The sequence below is a fragment of the Pimephales promelas genome, chromosome 5 (assembly GCF_988280905.1).
Source record: "Pimephales promelas chromosome 5, fPimPro1.hap1.1, whole genome shotgun sequence".
Classification (NCBI taxonomy): Eukaryota; Metazoa; Chordata; class Actinopteri; order Cypriniformes; family Leuciscidae; genus Pimephales; species Pimephales promelas.
The window spans coordinates 30,451,759-30,457,758 of record NC_142773.1 but is presented as its reverse complement, the minus strand read 5'-3'; positions in this window follow the sequence as shown (position 1 = coordinate 30,457,758).

Below are 6,000 nucleotides of genomic sequence, written 5' to 3'. Positions count from 1 at the left end.
TACAAATAATCGGCAAGTAGAATAACATTTAATTAAACGTGAAAATATTATTATTATTAACTATTTCATTCACATTGTTGAAAAATAAGATTAATAGTGTACTAGTTGTTTTACAGGTTCAAATTTGCTTTTAAATTGCAGATTTCGTTCAAGTCTTTTGAACCCCACTGTCGTTATTTGTTACAAACGCGTCGGGAAAAGTCATCTTCACCCTTCATGGAAATGCACTCATAGATTTCATAAGATATCATTCCCCAGGGTTTAACTCACACGCTTGAAAAAGTGGCACACCTGAGATGCAATGGCTCACCTTATTCCGGAATGCCCGAAAGCAGCGGCAACATCTGGGAGTGCTTTTAAGATGTGTTTTCAGATGTCTTTTCAGATGTGTTGAGTGTTTACTCAAAACAATCTTGTTACTGATGTATTCAGACATGCTTCTGGATAGACACTTTAGCAACAAAGCAGACATGCAGGGTTGCCTGATATAGATACACACCCATTTATCTTGGAGCTTTCCTTTTGGGTGGGGATTCAGGGTTGGATTACAACTGATAAAATTAGAGAGATCAGTCAAAAGGGATTCTTTGGGGCTTTCGCACATATTAGCCATGTTTCTGGCCTTACACTAATCTATCCTTGTTCCTTTTCATCTCGGCCTTTCTCTTACTCTCCCCTTGAAATGGATTTTCATGCTCTAATTAGGTGTATCAGCGTAATCTCTGTAGCCTCCTCCATCGTCATCTTCCTGCCATTTAGAGATGCTCACTTCCTTTGTATCCCTGACAGCCCTGGTTCAAACCATGTGTACAACATGGCTCCATATTGACTGTATCAAATCCAATCCCATGGTGCTTTGTTGAAGTGATCCAAAGTGCGTGTAAAAGTGACTTGAATGGCTGCAGCTAAATATGTTCACACCCTCAGTTGTGGCCTGCGCTGCTCTGATTGGTCACAGTGCATCTGTTTAAAGGGTGCAGATACAGAGAGAGTGGTTAAAGATGAGGATTTGTTCGGATCTGCGCAAGCATGAGGACGGGCCCAACCGTGTGAATGAGACCAAGACGGGACCCCAAGTCTTTCAGCACGAGCGCTGAAGCATGTGCACAAGCACACGCCCCGCAGGAGATAAAACCATAGACGCACAAAGCCGCCCATCTTAAAATCCGCCCTCTCCCTCTGTGCATCTCCTGATCAATAAAGGAGAGAGATGTGTGCGGTTCGGGGGGCGGGACACTGAGTTGCTGCCACAGTGTTGATGACATCTGCTGCCCTTCAGTAAGAGCCTGATTGATTGAAGACACGGTCAGTCTACCAAAGAAAGGGAGTATTTGTTTGAAGCGAAAGAAAAAGCATTGAGATAACCAAAAAGAGCAGTGACAGTTTTGTTCTCCTCCTTTTAAACCATGGGAGGAGATTGATGCAATTTTCTAGCTTTTGAGAGCCAGTAGAGTTGGGTTGGGGTTTATTGTGTTCTGTCTATCACTCCATTCACTCTTCAGACTCTGACGAGAGTCGTGTGAATGCCCCCCTCCCCCATCCACTCAAGGAAATGGAGGAGAAGCGAATCATAATTTCATTATTATTAAACTTGATCTGAAGGTAATCGTTTTTTTTTGTGTGCTTTTGTTGCTTTCCTTTGGGCAGTTCATATTTCTGCTTGACACAAATTAACATCTTTAAAATATTACATCTTTAAAACAAACTAACATCACATCTTTCAAATATTTTCACACTTATTATTTGTCACCTTTAGTGTTTGGAGCTATTGCAGTGGAAAGCTAGTGAAAATATGTGTTTAATGTGTTGTTGTGCGACTACAGACCATAATAATGGGGTGATAGGCCGTATGCGAGAACATACAACATAGTGTGATTGAATGAAACATCTGCACCAAGGTTAACAGTTTTTGCCATTGTGAACCATATCATTTTCAGAAAACAATTTATGGTAGTGTAGCGAGCGTCAAAGCACAGCTCAATATAACATACGTGTGGTTGAAATGTGTTCTTCCCGAAATACTTAAGTGCTGTCTCCCAATTATCAGTCAAGACTGTGTGGTAATTTATGCTCCCTGTGAGCAGGACTTGAAAAGAGATAATTGATTGACATGGCAGACATTGTTACACCCATTACCTGTTCTATAATACTGGGCTGCCTCTCAATGGAGTCTCATTGTTCCATTCCAAGCTCCCTCCATGGACTAATACAAGCCTCACATCAGGAAGCCCAAAGTAGCCCAGCAAGGGGACGCGGTAACCACACTGATACAAAAGAAGCATTATTTTCACTCTGTTGCTTAACCTCGGAGACACGGGGTTTCCATGGTGCCGTATGCTTCTGGTGTGGTGCTCTGGTGGGGGGGCACAAGCCAAACATAAGTAGACTTAAACACAGATGGAGTGAAGCTGGAACAAAAACACTTAAGGTTGTGGTTTGAAACGCTTCGTTTAACTGGTTTGAATTGAATTATGCCATTTTTAATCGTTTCAAACCTCGATACATTACAGTATATGTCTTATGTCTTATGTCGTTCCGAACTTTAATTTTCATTTTGGACCTTAGTGACTTTCAAAAGTTTGTTTGTGTTCCACAGAAGTCATACAGTTTTGTAACAATGTAGGTGAGTAAATGATGACAGAATTTTTGGATGAACAGTCAGTATTTGAATCGTAGAAGGACATGGATTGGTACAAGGGCAGAGATGATCTTCTAATAAATCATCTGACAGATGCCAAAATGATGCCGAAAATCCATCCATTCAGTAATCATCATTCATCTTTATCAAACAGTCTGACCTGGGTTAAGCAATGTTTCTCTCTGCAAGCAAAGGATCAAAGCTAAAGGTTTATTCACATAATTGAGTGAATATTCGCTGTGAACGAGACTAAATCAATTCCAATTGACTTATTTACACTAGGGATAAAATTTGGCAGGTTTCTGTATCCCAGTTTCAGCAGCACAACATTGTTCAACATTGATAATTTACAGTATAGCAGATACTTTTATCCAAATCAAGAAGATTAAGGCGAATTTATGATAAAACAGCCAATAATTCTCTTGGTAACACAAATGGAAAGTTTTAAGTGCAAGCTAACGTAGAGCATAAGCTGGAGCTCTATTAAAATTAAGGAGAGAAGAAAAAGAATAAAAAGAGAATTTAGTACTTCACTTAGGAAGTAACTTTGATTAGGGGCTTGGTTTAAGTGATCACAGAGATGGTATGCCTTCAGCTGTTTCTTGAATGTTAGGATGGTCTGATTTAATCAGGTAGAGGTTGGAAACTCGCTCTACCACAGAGTAAAGGTTCTGGGAAGCAACTTCCCCTTACTCACACAGACTATAGAGGATGGGAGAGAACATTTGGGAGACACTCATGGGAGAGAGTGTGTTCAGGTTAGAGGCTGTTTCAGTACCAGTACCAGGTGATGCTATAAAGCAAGACCAGATGACCATTGAGCTGTGGGCAGTAAATTTCATATGGTCTCTAAACAATACCCCCATATACATGGCTGTCCTGGTTGACTTTAGTGTTGTAAAACCCAGCTGTGCAGTGGTGTTGTGGACTTGTTGGCGTGGCTGGGATGGCACTTTTGGTTAATAATATGTCAGGATTCTCCAGAAATAGTATTCCAGATATTCCAGCTGTTGATATTTTTGGTCAACAAGCACAAGGAACATTTACAAGTCGTAAAGTGATATGCCAAGTTTGTGAAGTCCCGCCATGACAAAAGAGTAACCAACAGGACCACCAACCGCACAATAACATCAACACTGAATAACATTTAAATAACAAAACAGATCATTGTGCACATATTTGTTTTTGCATCCTCCTGCCCTTTGTTATTATTATTATTTTTTTAATTGTGTGTAAATGTGAATGTCTGTGTAACAAGGTTCAGGGAAGAAGGAGGCAGGAACCGGATGACAATCCAAAAATAAAACTTTAGTTTAAACAAAATAAACAAATTGCCAGCTACCCAAATAACCTGCCAGCTACCCAAATAAAACATAACTAACGGCCAGCAGCCCCTCGCGGACGACTGCTGGCTTACCAAAATAAAATATAAACCACAAACAAAAGCAGGCCTGTTCCTCTCTCTCTCGATCATCCACTCCGTCGCTCCCCCTTTAATTGCTCCGCTCCTCCGTGAGAGATGCAAGACCGGTGTGCTTCACAGGTGCTGCTCATTAGCAATCGCACCACCGGCCTCGCGACTTTCTCTCACGTCCCTCGGCCGAACTGCTCACCACAGTCTATAATTCAAAACCAATGCTTTTGCAATGTAAAGAGTTTTTTTTTTTTTTTTTTTTTTTTTTTTACCATACCAATAAAGCCACATACATAGTTGAATCTGAATAAGCAATGAAAAGCATACTTATAAAATGGAAACATTTATTCCATACCTAGCACCATTCTTTAAAAACTGTACCATTAATAGTACATTTCTTGTCATGCATTATACTTCATATAAATTATGTTTGGGTGTTGTATCTTGGATTAAAGCATGTAATTGATCATGGCTTTTTTCTTCACACACACACACGCACCCCCCCCCCCCCCCCCCCCCCCCACACACACACAAAATGAATAGAAAACGTTCGATGACGGTCATGTACTGCTCTGAAACAAAAAGGTTGAGGATCCAAAGGCAGTTTATTTGAGTAATCCAGAATCATAATCAAACACAAGCAAAGTGTCAAGAAAGGCAGCCCCAAAAGGCGTCAGAGGCAAAAAGAACCAAGAACCAAGCTCAGATATGCAGAATAAACACTACACGAGACTTTGCAGATAATGACTGAGAATTTAATCATTAATGATTGAGATTTAATCGTTAGCATCCCTAGTGCAAACAATTTTCTTATTCTAAAAATGCATGTCAGTTTAAATGGATGCTTTTTTTTGGTCCTTTTAAATGTTGCTCAAGAGACAGAAAGGCGAGCATGTGCCTTTGGAGTATGAATCGTGTTCTCCAGAAGTCAAGTCAAGTTTCAAAGCAGTTTTACGGTTATAATAGAAATTAACGTAACAGATTGTTTAGGCTTTACAACAGCATTAGGATAACGTTAATGTCCAACTAAAGTTAGTTTTGATTGATTTACTTTTGTTGCGAAGATCATTAGTTATTGAGAAAACTAACACCACTTTATTTTAACTAACATTCGCAGAACAACACTTTACCTTTGAGGCAACCCTTGAAAGAAAGGAAAGAAAAAAAACAACATTTCTTTGCTTCTCTGCAAAATCACAGTGTTCTGGGCACTTGCGGGCTGTACTTGTTAAATTGAGCACTTAAAGCAAATATCACAAGGCCAACAGTTGGATCGCAACCTCACCCACACTTTGACAATGTCCTTTAGTATCAAGGGCAAGGTTCTATCTGTGAATGCCGAGCAACTCTACAACAGCAAAAATTAAACATTTTCTAAATATTCTGCCTCCCTTAGTTTAAACTAGCTTGGTTGCACCCTCACTTATGAACTAGAGATCTAGTCTACCATGCACTTCTTCAAACAAATACGCTTCTCCTGCCTCAGCGCTTCTCAACTGTGGGATTAAATGCAAGAACATTGGACTCCGAGTAGCTCAGTGAAGCTCAGGGCTCTAGCTGTCGCCAATGTTTGTTAATCCAGAGCAATGTGACACTGCAGAGTGTCCTACTGTAATTGAGGAGTTGTTGCATTTGTGCAGTTTTGACAGGCTCAGCACTGCTGTTGAAAGCATAGGTCTATTGCGGTGACATAAGCCAGCAACAGTTAATTAACTTTTTCATAAAGTAATGCTAGCAGCTGGATTAGAGGACTCTCTTCAATATAAAGTTTCTCTTGTTTGTTTTAGGTCACAGAAGGATTGAGCCAAAGGAGCCTTGCAGCTATGTGACTTAAATCACACTGCATATGATAGACACAAGCATTTAAAATGGTTTGACAGGTAGCTGTATCCGCCTCAGTTAAAGCGAAGTGACAGCGCACGTCAACCGATCAAATTTTCCACCTTAT